We start from the raw sequence: 18,282 nt of genomic DNA, 5'->3' as shown, positions 1-18,282 counted from the left end.
AGGCTTTTATTATATAGGATATATATATATATATATTTTAAAGAAAGATTGTTCTGAGAGACAGGAAGTGGAAACTGCTCATTCTATCACTTCTGTCATATCTTTTTGGTCAAGGAGTCACAGGGTCTGCTCAGATTCAAGTGGAGGGACATAATCTCACTGTGATGTGATGAGAGGAGTGTCATCTTTAGTCAACTACAGGATACTTTGTAAAGCATCTGATGTAGGTGGCTAATTAAATCACATTAGACTGTAACTGTGTAGAGTTAACTAATGTTTCATGTTAAACTCTGAGCTGGGGAGAGAAAAATTCTTGTAAACTCAGCCATTTTTTATTTCAAAGCATAACCATTTGTAACATCTGAAGATCACCCTCTTGGTAAATTACAGGATGAAGAAACTTTAACAAAGAATTTTAGGGTTCAAGGAAATCTGAGTTTATTTCAACAGATATCTACTCTTAAAATTACCTCCTGCCTGTAAATAAATATTTATGATAATGAAGGCAAAGTAAATATACAGTTCAATTCCTATTTCTGAGATTTTTGTATAATACTGTGTCCAGGGGATTTCTAGTAGATTAAGTTCGCATTAGATATTTTTTGAACAGACTAAATTATGGAAAAGCAAGTGGAATTAAAATCTGATTTGCTAATGATATATGTTCATTTTCAAGAATATTTTTGAAAGGCAGAGTTTAGAAAACAAGCTTGATAGCTCTCCAACCTAAAAGTCCACTACAAGACATGTATTCATTGATTGATCAGACCAGTGTTCATTGACTGGCTCTTTTCATATTCTTGTCCATTCTCCGATGCTCAGATTTTCTGTCTTTTTAATCATTTAGTTCAATTCTTTTAAAAATCATAGTCTGAATTGATCATACAATTTGGAGTCAATCTTGGTGGATGCTACATGATATGAGGCCTAGAACCAGGATGGACATCAGCACGGCCCGCGTCACCCTCGCTAAAGCTCTTCAGGTAAGCTGTCTCTGGCCAGGCTCCCAAGGTGCAGGCCATGGACTTGGAAAGCACAGGCCCATGGGATCACTTGGGTTCTGCTATTTGTCAGCTGTGTGACTTTGCGAAAGGTTCTTGATCTAAGCCTCCGTTTCATTTGTAAAATGCAGGTAAAATGGTAGTGTATAGTGTTATATTACATTAGATAATATATATAAAGCAATTAACACAAAGCCTGGCACATGGTAACCTGCAATTAATATCATTACCTGCGTTAAATGCATATTTTATTAGCTATTATTTACAGAGGTGGCTTAAATATAAATGAATAATTATAATAACTAACACTTATCTTGTATGTGTAAGTTTCTTTTAGCCATTAAGTTTTCACAACAATCCTGGGTAGAAGTGCTCATCTCTAAGACAGCTGAGGTTCTACCAAACATTGAACCAAGATTCTGACTCCAGTTTGCTCTGAAGAGTAATCACTATACAGTAGGATGGCTGCTTCTGAGTACACACATCAAATTTTAGTTCCCACAACTTAGAAGTCTGAAATTTATTCCCTTCTTGCAAGAAAGAGCCTTATTTCACTCACCCTTGCATTTCCATTCATAATTCTATCCGTTCAAGGAGTCCCCCCAAACTTCTGCATCATGCTTTTCAAATCCTTTATCCCAATCCCATCCCACTTTAACTTAAAACACACACACACCAAGTGCTGGTGATTATGTAGATAAACCTTTGTGTGCTGTTAATAGGAATGTAAAATGGTGAAACCATTGTGGAAAACGATATGGCAGTTCCTCAAAAAATAAAAATAGAATTACCATATGATCCAGCAATTCCAGTTCTGGTTATATACCCAAAAAGAAGTGAAAGCAGGATCCCAAAGAGATTTGTATATCCATGTTCATAGCATCATTATGAGCAATGGCTAAAACATGGAGTGTCCCATGTATGCATTGAATGAACAGATAAGCAAACATATAGACAGAATTGAATATTATTCAACCTTAAAAAAGAAAGAAATTCTGAAATATGCTATGCCATGGATGAACCTGGAGGACATTATGCTAAGTCAAATAAGCCAGTCACAAAAAGACAAATACTGTATAATTCCACTTATATGAGATACCTAAGAGTAGTTTCTCCTCCTTTGTTGAGATTTTCTATATTTTTATTCATTGTATGTTTTTCTTAATATCACTAATCATAATTACAATAGTTGTCATGAAGCTATTATTTGCAACACTGAGGTTATCGAAAAATCTGCCCTTTTAAATAGTGATTTTCTTGAGAATTTGTTACATTTTCCCTGTTTTGCATATGTTGAGTAAATTTGGATTTTTGTCCTGCATACTTTGACTATTATGGCAACTCTGGATTGTGTACTATTCCTCTAAAGCATATTAATTATTTTGTTCTAGCAAAAACTAACTTGGAGGGGCTCATTCTACAAACTCCTTCTCTTGTGCAGTAGCTCAAGTCTCAAATTCTTTGATCAGTCCCTGGAGTTTGTTCCATGCATGTGAGGGTCAGGTATGGCTGTAGATTTGGGCTGAGTTATACACAAAATTTTGGTTCCTCCTCTCTGGCACTCTCCTTTCTGGGACACCCACCTCCCTTTCTGGTGACTGAGATTGTCCTGATCCATGCCCTCTGGTTCTCCAGACCAGAAAGATAGTTTCTCTATTTGCGTTCTCCTGCTTCACATAGTGCTGACTCTCAGCCTGGAGCCCCGTTAATGTCCCTTTTGCAATCCAGGATTTCACATCACATTTTGTTATGTCTCCTTAGTCTCTTCCAATCTGTGATAGTTCCTTGGTGTTTCCTTATCTTTCATGACTGACACTTTGGAGCAGTTACTTTTTAGAATGTCTCTCAGTTTGGGTTTTCTGGTGATTAGATCGAAGTTGTGCATTATTTGGAAGAATGCCTCAGAGATGATGCTCCTCAGTGCGTGATCTCAGGGGGTACATGATATCACTGTGTATGACTAGGCTGCGGAGAATATTAACATAGTCATATTAACACAATGTCTGATTATTGATTTAATTTAAAATGGTGACATAGCTACATTGGGAGGGCGGGAAAGAGAGGCATAGGTCACACAAAATGAGCTAAATCTTTAATAGATAATGTCTGTGGAGTTGCTAAGTCAAGGAATAGCAGTATAAGCAATTGGGAATGTGGAAGCAGCTACTAACAGCTTAAGGAGTTGAAATTAGCTAAAAGTAGTCAAAAGGGAAGAGAAGAGAGTGATCATGCAAAGAAAGCATAACTCCCATTTACCAAAGTCTCCATGCCTGAGAAATAGATAAAATGAAGTGTGCATTCTTTCTTCCAGTGAAGCAGACCTTAGGCGACCTCAGCAGCAGATTGAGACAGGCCTGTTGGTATAAAAGGGGCATTCTTTGAGTCCAGAGTGATTGCAACAGATAAGGATGAAGCAGGCTCAGGTCAAGCATTAGGAAGTAACATGTTAAGCTGATACCTGCCTCGCTCCTCCTCCCCGCCCCCCGCAACACATAACTATTTTCTTGAGCTTTTGAGAATGCAAGGGGTCAGAACGTGACCTGTGCCACTGTTTGCTGTATCCCAGATGAGAAGAAAGCTGGCACAGGTAGCATCCAGTTTGCTTGAATGAGGAAATGTGAACATCAGGTGGCGTTAATTAGTTAGGTGTTCACAGGCGATTTCACTGACACAAAAAGGATATTATCACTGTTCCCGTTGCGCTTCAGCAGACAATAGCAAATTCACAGAATGAGCCATCTGAAGTGCCAGTGGTTCTGACCGAACAAATCGAACTCGTAGAACCTCAAAGGCAGGCCAGTTTCTTTGTTAGAATCCAAATAGTACTGTTCCTTTAGAAAGCCCATTGCTGGCTATGGGAGGTACAGGGAGCCAGGAAGGGGCCACCTGGACGGGCCTGAGAGGAGGCAGTTAGGAAGGGGAAGGAGCTTCTGGTGGGGTGAAGTCCTATCCTCTAATGTAATTTGATGAGAAATTATTAGAGAGAAACCACTGAACATAAAACACTGCATGACATTGTAGCTCAATTACAGCAGTGGGAGAGAGAAGGGACGTGCTGGGAGAATGCTTTTCAACGCTCAAAGCACATCAATCTTGGAGCTTTATTTTCATTATGAAATTGCATGTAGCCTTTTCTTTTTACTGTTTATTGAAGTAAATATCCTTACAGGAGAGTGCACATGTCATACATGAACAGCGCTCTGAGTTTTTACTGATTGCTTTTTAAAGATAAAAACAAGAAACCAAAGTGAGAAGTAGAAGACAGGCTGGGAGAGACAGTATTCTGCTCTGTCGCCACTGAGTGACAAGTGGCGTGGTGCTCCTGTGCGCACCTGATGGATCTCCCCGGCTTGTCTCAGCTCCTTGAAGGACCCGGCAGGATTGCCCTAGGCATGACCCCTGTGAGAATGCTCACAGTGACGTTCTGCCAACTTCATGGTTGCACCCAGCAGAACCTGGGAAGGCAGTAAGAGTCTTGAGGTTCCGGGCTGTAAAAGAAATAGGACTATGAGCAGGTAAGGGAATAAATACAGATGCTGCTGTGATTTTTAACCCTAGGAAACTCAGGTTTTGTTTCCATCCCATGACTCATCACTGATGCAGAGAAGCAAAAACAAACAAACAAACAAACACAACAAAAAACCTAAATGAAAGGAGTGGACTTCTCTGACTATAAGATCGTGTCACTCCCCTTCCTAAAACCTTTCATGACAATTTGATACACTAGGAATGAAAACTAGACTCCAAACCATGATCTACTCCCCTCCTTTACTCATCGATCCTCACTCTACTGGCTGCCATCCTGGTCCTTGGCCATGCCTCAGGGCCTCTACACTTGCTGTGTCTGTGGGGTTCAGTCTCTCTGCTGAGTGAGTAGGGCAAATTTCCCTGAAGCCAAGCCACTGGGCATAGATTCTGGGCTTGAGGTTTCTGGGAAATATTGACACCGAGGAGGACACACAGGGCGAGAGTGCCTGAAAGGGGTATTGAGGATGATCATTTGCTGGTGAGTTGTGTTTTGTGACCTCCAACCCATCTGAGAGCAGGCTGTTGGGCCACTGCCCACATGTTTCCTCTAGCGATCTGGCCTTTGAGTAGGATGCACAGTTCCTCTGACAGCTGTCCTCTGGGGTGGTGGCCAGGGTACCCAAGCGTTCTGACACATGATAAAAAAGCTGCAGGCTAGAAAGCCCTCCTAGGAGCTGTGTTCTGTTCTAACAAGCCAAGTTGGCAGTGGTATTCCTTGACCTGCGTCCACTTCTGGGGATATACCCTGAAGGTGAGTCTTGCGATCAGCCTGGGGGCCTCCCACAGCTCACGAGTGCTGTTTGGCATTCATGCTTGGTCCCTGCTAATCTGGAATGTTTCTCTGTAGCAAATATCAGAATGACAAATCTAGAGACATTTGAGTTCCCTAAGGATCATGCCTATCTAACTTTGGTATGTATGACAGGAGCTTTATTCTGCATGATCTCAGGAATGCCAGAGGCATGTCCTTATATCTTAGTGTCCTTACATCTCAATTGACCAAGTGAGCCATTCTTCTGCGTGGGAAAACGCTGCTGCATGTGCAACATCCATTCTTACAGCTGTTTTCATTTCATCCAGGTCACTATGTTTTTCCGTTCTAGCTAGCATCGTGTTCTCCACTGTCATGTAAATATATTCTTTCTTTCTTTTCTTTTTTTCTTTTCTTTTCTTTTCTTTTCTTTTCTTTTCTTTTCTTTTCTTTTCTTTTCTTTCTTCTTTCATTGATTTCAGGGAGAGGAAGGGAGAGAAGAGAGAGATAGATAGATAGAAACATCAATGATCAGAGAGAATCATTAATTGGCTGCCTCATACATGCCCCACACTGGAGATCGATCCCACAACCTGGGCATGTGCCCTGACTGGGAATCGAACCATGATCTCTTGGTTCATAGGTCAACACACAACCATTTAGCCACCCCAGCCAGGCCCTGTTTCTTTTTTGAAAGACTCACTTTTACTTGTCTCTTAGGAAAACAGCCTTAATCATGGGTGGTCCTGCCTTATAATTACCCCCAGGAGCCTTTGTCTAAGTTTCTGATCAACTTTCATTAAAACTCATGATCTGTTCTCCTTTTCTGTGTGGATGGGTGTGTCCAGGGTTGTGTGGATAACAATAATTTCAGTTGATGTGAGAAACTGGTTGTCTTGGAGTGCTCTTCTAAGTAGATAATGCCAATTCTTTAAAAAAAACACACCATGCAACTCAAGTAATTCTTGTTTTATTAGCTCTTTTGGAGTGGGCTCCTGTTCAGTTCAAGGCCACATTATTTTTGATTATCAACTATGGAGTGTAACTTGTCTGGAGGGAAGAACAAGCATGCTTAGCAGAGGCGAGTGTACTGCTCCTTCACCCTGCCCAACTCCTCTCAGGAGCAGCTGGCCTCGTCCCTTTTCTCTTTCCCTGGGCTGTAGTGAGTGCTGTGATGGCCCCAGAAGATATTGTCACTGGAACCTGTGGACGTGACCTGATTTGGAGTGGTTCCTTGCAGATGTAATTAAGGATCTAGAGGTTAGATCATCCTGTATTAAGGGCGGGCTCTAAAACAAAATGTCCGGTGCTCTTAGAAGAGAAAGATGGAGACAGAGACTCACACAAAGATGCAGACATACAGAGAAGGTGATGTGAAGGCAGAGGCAGAGACTGGAGTTAGCAGCTCCACACCAAGGAACATGGAGGATGCTGGCAGCTAGGGGAGGGGCACGGAGTGGATTCTCCCTCAGAGCCTCCAGAAGGAACAAATCCTACCGACACCTTGATTTTGGACTTCTGGCCACCAGAACTGTGAAGGAATACATTAATGGGTTGTGGTAATTCATTTTGGCAGCCCTAGGAAACTAAGGCATAGGGTATATGCAGGGATGTGAGATGTTACTATCTGTAGTGTTTGTTTGGATAATCTGAGTTCCCTCCAAGAGAGAGAATTGGGGACTAGCAGATTATTTGGAACTGGTGTCATGGGTCCAGAATGGCTATTGCAAGGTCTTTGGAAATAAAAAAGCCAAGACAGAGGCTGGAGGCCTCCTTGAGCCCACAACACCAGGGATTTGGCTGAAGGAAGACCAGAAGGGTGTATGCCTCTCCATTGAGACCAGTCTGTGCTGTCTGGGTAGAAAATGAACACTTGCTGGGATAAGATATGTTTGCACGTATATAATTTGTGAGGAAAATGACCTCAGGAAGGGAGAGTGATAGAGATATAGCTGTCTCCTGCACATCCCCTACCAGGGATCAAGTCCACAACCCAGGCATGTGGCCTGACCAGGAATTGAACCTGTAACCTCTTGGTTCATGGGTTAACCCTCAACCACTGAGCCACTCTGGCTGGGTGAGGCTAGATTTTCTTTATATGCATCACCAATATTACATGCTACAGCAGATTGAATAAAAAAGATATCTATGAGAATTCAGATGTTTCTATAATTTACAAATGTGTAAAACAGAATAGTTTCTCTTAGTCTTTCTTTTGGGAAACATAATTATTTTTCAAAAAAATGTGTTATTTATGTTAACATGTAATGGGCTTATTATTGTTATTTTAAAATTAATTAATAGGTAGATATATTTTTACAATTCTCAGTTTTATTTTTTACTATGTTAAATACCTATGGGCCGAACCTACATCAACAAAAGCTCTTGAGAATACTCAATACTTTTTAAGAGAATAAAGGGACCCTGAGACCAATATGTTTAATCATGTACACATCCAATATTATTCACATGATAAAGTCTTTAATTTCAAAGTCCTCAGTAGAAGGGAAGCACAAACTATTTGTATATAAGATACACAATGATTGAGATATTTAAATTTTTAAGTATTACTCTTGGTGGTTAATTATTCTTTTTTCCTATAAAATAGGGTTAACATCAATTTAATGGGGTTGTTGCTGTATGTATGTATGCATGAATGTATGTAAATATATATAAAAAGATATATGTAGAATGCATGGCATGATCCACCTGTCTCTCAATGTTCTTTATACTTTTCAAGTAGACTATAAATATGCATAAGTATGTTGACTTAATCTGGGTTATATTCCTCTCCGGTGGCTTTGTGAGCACATCCCTGGGTGGTATGTATAGTCCTACAGCATTGCCCCTCACCATCAAATAAAAATGCCATGTAAAGAATATTTTAGATATCTTTCTTCATGCCCCATAAAGAGAACAGATCCAAGTGGTAACCCCTAAGTAATGATTGCCGTTGCTTCCCTAAACAGAAAAAGCGATGCAGCCTGCTACAAGATGTTCTTTGCGGAGAGCTGGAAAACTGCTGTTGTCCTAAGGCTGTCTCAGAACCTTAGTGAACCTGAGTGACAAGTTCCTAAGAGGAGAGATTACAGAATTCTTTTGGTGCATTGAAAAATCCTTACAACCTTTTCTTTTTCCCCCTCCACTTGACAAACTGTCCCTCAAAACTGTTGCGATTACTACTATTTTCTGTTTTTCTTTTCTCAGATTTACCTACAACCCCTCTCAGAAATCCTTGGCTATGATGTCTGAGATTTCGGAACAGAATGGCTCATGAATGTGACTAGAAACCAGATAATGAAATTTGTGTTTGGCTTAACTACCAGGGAAAGGGCATGGAGAAAAAAGCCACATGTAGTCCTTCTAGTATTTTCCTTTGATCAAATGTCATGGTTCTGAATACTAGAAATCCTGGGTTAGTTGGAAAGCTGACTAAACAGCACAGAGTTACTATGTTATTCTGAAGAAAACAAACACGTCTCTGTTGTCTTTGTAGTTTCTTTTTACAGACGCGTTGAAAAAGTTTTACATTTTAATGATATGGATTTCATTCCCATCTGCGGCATCTGATGGACAGCTTATGAACATGAACTGGAAGAAGATTAATTCTTTAATGTTGGGAATGGCTGGAGAATGTTTTGTTACCAGGTAGGAAACTTTTCCAGTATCCAGTCATGGGATAGAAGCCTGCCTATGGCCTCCTGGAGAGAAATTAGATAATAGGATTGTCCAGTGAATACAGAGGTTAGGTAACTTGGACCTGAAGATACAATCCACAAGAACCAGGGTGCTCTCTGAGGTCTGCCTTTCAACCTTTTTTAAAAAATATATATATATATTTTTTATTGATTTCAGAGAGGAAAGGAGAGGGAAAGAGAGATAGAAACATCAATGATGAGAGAATCATCGATTGGCTGCCTCCTGCAATGGGAACGAGCCTGCAACCTGCGCATGCGCCCTGACCAGTAATTGAACTGTGACCTTCTGGTTTTTAGGTCAATGCTCAACCACTTAGCCACACTGGCTGGGCTGCCTTTGAACCTTTGGATGGTTATTATACCCAGTCAGTCTCCAAGGAACTCATCAGATCAATTAACTATTGCTGCATTGTTATAGTTGTAACAAAACTACATTCTCATGTATGGATATAATATGACATTGAGAAAGTACCTATTTTTCCCAAGTTACTAAGAATTTAAATATTTTAAATAGGAAATAACCATTGTATTTATTTTATCACAAGTTTTTGCAGCCTCTGTTGAGATGACATCATGTGTTTTTCCTCCTTTCATCTATTAATACAGAGAATTATGTGAACAGATTTCCTGTTACCAAATCATCCTTGCATTTCTGGAATAAACCCAACTTGGCCACGGTATATTGTTTGGTTAATATAATGCTGGATTCAATTTGCTAATATTTTATTTATCACTTTTACATCAGTATTCATATGAGAAATAAGATTATAGCTTTCCTTTCTGGTGCTCCCTGGTTTTAGTATTAGTGTCTTTGTAAAAAGAATTGGGGTGCTTTTCTACTCTCCCTGAGATTGTTAAATAGTGTCAGAATTTTCTTTCCTTGGAGATTTAAACAAATTCAGTTTTTATGGTTAACACAATCTACTCACCTTAAAAAACCAATTATTTTTCATATGACTTTCCAGTTTTCACCCATATGCTTGCATAATTGTTAAACAGATGTAGTTATACCATTTATCATGTATAAATTACATTCTGTTTTTTTCCCTTTAAACTTATTTCAAATGCTTTTCTACATGCTGCAGTCTTAATGATAATTTCAATGAATAAATACTTTTCCATTGTGTGGATGGACCATCACTTAATAATTTCATATCCTTGCATAACTAGGATGTTTCTTGTTGCTATTTCTGAAAAATAATGCTTCCAAAAGGCAGTTTGCATAAGCTGTATTCTCATTTTAGATATTTTTGCTTTAAGATAAATTCACAGTCATGGGAGGGTAGAAACTTTTCTATGACTTCTTACACATGTGGGCAAATTATTTTCCAAAAGGTTTGTAACACTATACTAGGTCTTCAGAATTTGGGGACATTATTTGCACAACATTTTTGTCAGTATTGGGTATTATATATATTTCCTGTCAGTAGGTAGGAAATGGCACCATAAACATCTAGTCTGGAGTCTCAGGGGTGGGGCAAGTAGGAGAGAACTTCCCTCTAATGCTGATCACCTTTCCTGATTCCGGAGCTGATTTAGTTGGTGTTGTTTCTCAGGTGTGATGAGCGTTAGTCCTGAGGTCTATCTGGGACCCCGGCCCCAGCTCTTGGATGCATTGTACTAACTGAAGTCAAAGCTCAGAACTCAGACTTTGTTTTTATTTGTTTTGCCTTTTAATGAACATTGACTGAGCTTTTACTATATGCCAAACACTAAGTCTTAACTGCATTTGCTTAGTTACCAAGCAAGATGCAATGGTTGGGAACATGAGGACTTACTTCTCCAGGCAATGGAGTAGGAGCCTGCATCTGATGGCCTCCTTTGAAAGACAAAACACCTCCCATCTCTGCTTCCCCTCAAACCCTCTAATTCGCTGACTATAAACACTAGTCACTATCTTCTGAGAAGGCTGGAAGCTGGCTTAAGGAAGGGAGAAAAAACCTTGGCTCCTTGACACTGAACTTGTAGTCCTTACCTAGTAAATCTAGAAAAAACAAAAGCACTGTTTGCCACTTCAGCAGAAGAGACCTCTTATTTTTGCGAAATCAAAGTACTTTGTAACCATGACGAATTTCCAGTGTCAGTAAACTGTCCCCAGGGAGAGGTTCTGATTCTAAATCCTCACGTAGGATAAGCAGGCTCGCCTTTGCTCGTGCTGGAATTGTCACACAGGTGGCGTCTCCAGGAGGGAGCCTGGTCTCTCCCCACCTGTCAGGGGTGTTGAGAAGGATTAACTGGAGCACAGAAGCCAGTTGACACAGTTTCCATGGTTTTAAAATTTAGTTTAAGTGAGCCCAGGCAATTCAGAAAAAATAAAATACTCCTGTTTTCATGGTGATAAAAGGAAACAAATGGTAGAGTCTAGAAACCAGACTTCTGTTCTTATGTGAGTAAAGAGAATGAGGGGCAGCGAGAACAGGTGTGTTCTTCGATTAAAATTCATCTTGAGTAATATGCTAAAACCTGGTGCTTCCCTGAATTTGAAGCTCATCAGACTTGCTATTTTTTGCTTTTTCTATAAATGAGGTATCAATCATTATTTAATAAACATTTATTGAACATGTAGAATATTCTTAGTTGTGTTTTTGATCCTGGGGATACTAATTCAAATAAAATTTTGTCCCTGTCTTCAAGTTAATTGTATCGTATGAAGAGAAAAAAAGCACATGGACATGAAAATGATAGCTGTTAGGTCAAGGTGTTGTGGGAAACCTGAGGAGATAAATACTTGGTGCAGATGAGCTGAGAACTAAGCTCTGAGGCTTTTTATTTGATTTATTGCCCCTCTTCTCTACTCTATATCTTTCCTGGGATAACTTGTTCAACCCCAAGAGTTCCATCACCCCTGTGTGCAAATGACTCAAGTGTCTTCTTTGTTGCCTTGACCATTCTCTGGACTGCAGACCCACGTGTCCACTTGTGAGTTGATGTCTCTACTCAAACACCTGGCAGATATTTCAAAGTTAACACAAAATGAACTCACTTGCCTCTAAACCTATTTCCTCAGGTTTTCCTGCTGGTCAATAGTGGTACCATCTACTGAGTCTGCAAAACCAGATACTTGGGCCATCTGAGATGCTTCCCCTCCTTCATCCTTTATAACTGCATCCTGTTGCATGAACCCCTCCAAAATAGATTTTTATTGCTCTATCTTTTCTTTTATCCACACTTCCATTGTCTTAGTCCACGTTCTTGGGATTTTCCCCCTCATTACCTCAATGGCCTCATGTTGGTAGGAGTCTCCTTTCTCCAATTTCACCCTCCCTCCCCTACTGCACACACACTTTAGTTATCTGAGTAGAAGGAGCTATCTGGTCATATCACTCTTCTGAATAAAATCCATCTCCTGTCACTCATCCCTATGCCCAAATGACTTTCCCTTCATTCCCTGACCCTTCTGAGTTCCCTCTCACTTATGAGTGTTCTCATGCTCTTTCTCTACCAACAATGAGTATCCTTTTCCTTTCTCTACATGTTTAGTCTCAAGTCGTTCACGTGCTCAGAAGACAACTCATTCCAGGAAGCCTTCCCTTCCTCCTCCAGGTTGGGTTAACTGTCTCTTCTAATTTAGAGCCTCTATACATATACCTGCCATAGCCCTTATCACTGTTGAGATTATTGATTTATTTTTCAGTCTTTCCTAATGGCAAGAACTATTAATTTGTTTTTCATCTCTAACCCAATACCTAAAACGGTGCTCAATAAGTAACTGCAGCATAAATGTTGTTGAAGAGGCAACGGAAACCTCCAAATGAAAAAAAGGGGTCAAGTATTTAGGGCCACGTAAATGACATTCAAATAGATCTTACAGACCTGATAGCAGAACCATCGCTAGTAAACCCTTGGAAGCATGGAGGACAACAAGAGAGCCAAGAGATCAGCAAATGCTGCTTAAATAAAAAGCAAAACAAAACAAAAGGTGAATTATTGAAATTAGACAGGTAAGATTGATAGGTGTACATGCATTTAAGGAGGCAATACTTAAGAGCGATCAACATAAACTCACAAAAATGTCATGCCAAACTAAAAAAATTACTTTGAGAGATTTATGAAGCCACTAGATAAGGAGGATACAGAGCATATTTATTTTAGAAAAGTGCCTCAAATATCTTATTTTACTTTTTCTTTTCATGATAGAGGAGAGACTCAACATGGTGACTGTCATTTGTGGCCCCATCAGCTTCTTCCCTCTTCCCCTAAAACTGTTTGGGAAGATGGGCCCATCGGCCAGTAATTTGTAACAAGAATTGAATGAGAGAGAAAATACTTTGCTTTGGGTTCAAAGAAGGTTCCATATTTGTGCCCATTTGCCTATCCCATTTGTCCCTCCTCGACATTTTAAGTCATCATAAGGTCCTTTGTGGGAACTTTGGGTAGGATGAAGGAAAAATTATACAAACTTCTTTCTCCCTCTCTTCTCTGTATTGAAAACATTGTAAAAGTTTCAGCAAAGAAATGCAGTACATAGGTAAAAAGAGCTATAATGAAAAATGGCATTTTCTTGCTCTTTCCCACCTCACTCCAAATTCAGCTCTCCTGCAACAACCATTTTTAATACTTTTTAGCAGTTTCTTTTGTAATTTACTTCTTCTTTTCCAAGTAATATGCCTCTACTGCTATTTTTAGATATATAAATTTCAGCCACTCTGTATTGACTTTGAGCTATGGAAGATGAGGGGACAGTATAAGCCAGGCATGATAGTAAAATAGAGCACACATATCGTCAGCTCTCTTCCCCTTTCCAGGTCCTTCAAATGCAGTTACCCTGTACCCTCCTGCCCCAGTTTGAGCCTTTATACAGCTGTTATTTCTGGGCTTCCCTCCCACACTCTCATGTTGGAGCCCTAATTTCTGCTTTCAATATTTTCTTCTTCCATTATTTACTTCCTTGTTTACATTCTTTGGTAGCTTCCTGAGATCATGCATGTCTGAACATTTATTTTTTTCTCTTTATTCCTCACCAGAGGATATTTTTCCATTGATTTTTAGAGAGAGGGAAAGACAGAGAGAAATATTGATGTGAGAGAAACATAGATTGATTGCCTCCTGCACAAACCCAGACCAGGGCCCGTGCTCGGGAGGAGCCTGCAACCTAGGTACATGCCCTTGACCTGAATCAAACTTGGGACCCTTTGGTCCACAGGCTGAAAGTCTATCCACTGAGCCAAACTGGCTAGGGCTGATCATTTCTTTATTCTACTCTCATGCTTGATTGAAAAGATGCCTGGGTATAGAATTTCCCAAGATGAAAATAATTTTAATTAGAATTTTGAAGGCATTGTTCCATATTCCTGTGAAGAAGCTACGGTGGAACACTACTAGTTTACCAAATTTATTTCATCTTTTTGGGCACACAGGACAACCTCGTTCCTCAGCCTCATTTGCAGTTAGGTCAGGGTCGTCCAACTGAGTTATGGCCAGTGGATGTGGGTGGAAGTGATGTACCCACTTCAGACTTCCACAGTCCTCCAGGCTCTTTCTTACCCCTCCTTGGCTGTCTTAATAGGCCATACCTTGGAGATGGTGGCACCACAAGATGGATCCCCTGTCCCTTAATGTTTGCAGAGCCCATCTCTCTGCTTTTGCTGACTGTGAGTGATTTCATTGTCTTAAGTCATTGAGATTTGGGGGCTATTGTTAGCTGACCCTGATTCATGATCAAAACCTATGCCATTCTGATTCTAGTTTCTTTTTACATGACTTGTTTTCCATGTGACCTATTTTTCTCTTTGTAAGATTGATGGGAAAAACACAACAAAGATATGTTATTTGAGCATATTTCTGAAGGAAGTGTCTGTTGAGCAGAAGGAGCAGTATAAGCTAGGTTACAATGATATAATAAAGTGTGTGTCAAGAACAGTGAAAATCTGCACAGGAATTCATTCATTCATTCATTCACTATTTATTCAGTGTCTATTACCTGTCAGGTACAATACTAGGGTATATAAGAAAAAATGGCCTTTACGGGTTAGAAATAGAAATAGAAATGTAAGTAAAAATTTATAAAATAATATATAAACACTGTAAGAACACTATAACATATTGACTAAAGGCATGGGCTCTGGATATAGACTGCCTATTTCAAATTATGTCTCCACCAGCTTTGGATGTGTGACCTTGGGCAAATTACTTACCTTTGGTTTCTCCACAGGTAAAATGAAGATAATCATATTTTAACAATATTCTTGTTGTGAGGGTAAAAGGGACAATGAAATGTAGAGTGCTTCACAGAGGAAGACTTTAAAAATATTACCTGTTATTATTATTATTATTATTATTATTATTATTATTATTATTCAGTATGTAGGTGTAGGCTGATGCTTGGCTGGGAAGGATCTGATATGTCAAGGTGTTTGAGATGTATCCTATAGACATTAGCAATTCTTTCAATCCAGAGATGAAGGAGAAATCTATTTTTTAGTGCCTTGTCATTCTCCTTCCTTATAAAACTCAATTTTAAGGGAACAGCAATCTTCCTAAACTTTTATAAACCTTTTACATGGCTCCCCTCAATAGCATGCCTGGGGCATGTTCTCAAGTTCTTGCTTTTATTAAACTGACACTAGTTTCAGAGCTCATCATTCTTTCATCATATACTACTTCGGCATGTACTAGTTTTGATTTCCCAAGGCCAGTGTGAGTCAAATTTCTTCCTTCCATAACATACCTGAGGCTACTGCTTTGACTCACTGCTTCCAGACATTTGAATGTCAGGGCTGGAAGGAGGCTTTGAAGATGCTCTCATCCAATCTCCTAGCTTTTCAGATAACGAAACTGAGGGCCAAAGGGGCGATAGTGATAGATTTTCCTATAGTCAACAATGCTCCTGGCAGTAATTGTTCATGTTTGGGGCTGATAAGTAATCACGACCTTTTCCTTGCTCTGAGCTACAAACTAATATATATATATATATATATATATATATATATATATATATATATATATATATATATATATATAAATAACAGCCCTGGCCGGTTTGGCTCAGTGGATAGAGCGTCAGCCTGAGGATCAAAGGGTCCCAGGTTCGATTCCAGTCAAGGGCACATATCTCGGTTGCAGGCTCCTGCCTGGCCCGGGCCCTGGTCAGGACACATGCAGGAGTCAACCAATGGATATGTTTCTCTCTGTTTTTCCCTCTCTCTTCTATTCTCTCTAAAAATCAAAGGAAAAATATCTTTGGGTGAGGATTAAAAACTAAAACTAAAACACAGGAATCTGACAGGAGGAGGTAAAAACATTGACTTGCAGACTGAATGAAGCTAAATTAGAGAGCACAACTTGGTATGTAGTCACATGACCTTTGCTCTGAATCGAACCAACACACTTGACAGGCCCTGGTGGCTGTCTACTCTACAGACCTTCCTTGCCTTTTCCCATGTTGGCAGAGCTGCTCTTCCACTGTGAGGCTGTGAATGCCAGAGACTCCCATTGCCAGCCTTCCTTACAGCTGTGACATGGCCATGTGGCCTGATTCTGGCCAATGTGGTGAAAGAGGAGTGGTCAGGAAACTCCTATAAGAGCTTTCCTCTCTTAAAAGATAAATGCTTGTGACAAGATACTCCTCTCTCTCTCTCTCTCTCTCTCTCTCTCTCTCTCTCCTCTCTCTCTCTCTCTCGCTTTTGGGTACTGTTACTGAAGGACACTAAGCTTGGAGCTACGGCAGCTCACAAAGGGATGCACGCCAACATGCTGATGATGGCAGACCAGAAAAGAGAAGCACCAGGTCCCTGGTGACACCTGCAGAGCCACACCGACACAGCCTCTCCCCAACTCTGGGCTTCCTGTTATTTCAGCCTGAGTACAGTCATGCCACCTTCAGTGGTTTGTACTTGTTATTTGCAGCCCAAACCATCGTAACTGATAAATCTCCCTGAACTCTAACCTTTCAAGGTGTGGAGTCACCATGTTTATTGACCCATCTCATCAATCAATCAGATAAGGGCCCGGCTGAGAGTGTGGAGTAGAGAGACGGAGGCCTGAGTGTCCCATCAGACTTTTTCCTCTTGCCTGCTACAGAAAAATGAGAGTGGGAAATAAACACCTCCTCCCCCCAACCAGCCCTGATCATAACACTGGGAGGAAAAGATTAGACTGGTCTCTAAAAATAAAAGGATCCTGTATCTTTTAATTGTTCAAATTGAGAAATTAGACCCATGATTTTATGTGATGAACAGAGTTGATCTGTGTGTACTAGTATATGTGTATATGTGTGTGTATTCTGATAGTGCTTCTAAAGAGTCACGCCTTTGGCTCAGTTTGCTGTGGGCCTCATGGATCTTCCAGGCAGTTCAGAAAGCAGAGCATCAACCACAGTGTTAGGCTGACCCGAAATACGTGTCTTGTTTCCAGAGTCCTAGGCATGGACAATGCAAAAAGGATGAATCTAGTGATTACATCTTTGAGGCACAGTAATTTCATTATGAAGTTTCCCTCTTCACTTTTGACCCTGAAGGGAACAGATCATTAAAATTATGTCATTACCTATTAGGCTGTCAGAAAAGGCCACTCCTTTAGAGAGCTCCGGAATAACAGTAGTGATGGAAGAGAATAGCTCTCTGCCAGTCAAATCTGATTTCCATACTCTCCACATTTCTTTGAGGAGGTATTTCAAGCTGCAAAGAGGGAAGTTAATCATAAAACCCAACCAGACCAATGTGCTAATGAGCCGATGTGTGCCCTGTTCAAATTGGCGGGGGGTGGAAACCATCAGGTTTCCTGTCCTGTGATGGGAAAGAAGATAATGAGGAAGTGGACGGTGACCCTGCTCACTGGGCCCAGTGCTTCTAGGATTGCTTGCTGCCTGGGTCAGTCCACACTCCCACGGATGGCCCCACATGGCACTAACTTGAAGCTTGAGGCATTCAATGATGGTGCCTGTGCGAACCCACTGAGTTTTCACTTTGATATGGGAAGGCAAGTCTTGCTGAATGGACTACTTGCTCTTCTGGATATATTTGCCACACTTTAATGGAGACTGACAAAGTTCTGAGTTGGAGGAAAATGCAAATGTGATATTTGCTATTCTTAGTTGTTTATTGTCTACCACATGTGGGCATTGGGGATGGAAGGGTGAACAGATGATCACAGTGCAGGTACGTGGAGCTAACATCTGGAAGCGGTTGGAGACAAGGGAGCTGTTGATGAAGTTGCAATGGGAAAGGAGCTGTGACAGGGAGGCACGAGCCACAGTGAAAGCACACGATTTGGGCACCCACCTCCGACTTTGAAGATCAGAGGAGGCTTCCTGAAGGATGCAGTGGCTAAGCCAAGTCCCAAAGGATGCATAGGGGTGAAGCTGAGG

The 18,282-nt window shown here is 40.5% G+C and overlaps 1 protein-coding gene across 1 annotated transcript in view; it reads left to right on the top strand.

Annotated features, from left to right (window-relative positions):
• The first annotated feature begins 5,934 nt into the window (after nt 1-5,934).
• The window catches only part of GPHB5 (glycoprotein hormone subunit beta 5), a 30,725-nt gene continuing 18,377 nt past the window's right edge, over nt 5,935-18,282 (top strand). The window contains exon 1 of the mRNA XM_036309363.1: nt 5,935-8,928. The gene's annotated coding sequence lies outside the window, so the exon portion shown is untranslated. The remainder of the gene's footprint in view (nt 8,929-18,282) is intronic.

The sequence above is a fragment of the Myotis myotis genome, unplaced genomic scaffold (assembly GCF_014108235.1).
Source record: "Myotis myotis isolate mMyoMyo1 unplaced genomic scaffold, mMyoMyo1.p scaffold_m19_p_1, whole genome shotgun sequence".
Lineage (NCBI taxonomy): Eukaryota > Metazoa > Chordata > Mammalia > Chiroptera > Vespertilionidae > Myotis > Myotis myotis.
The sequence above is the reverse complement of the archived record's forward strand: the minus strand, read 5'-3'. Positions and strand labels throughout refer to the sequence as shown.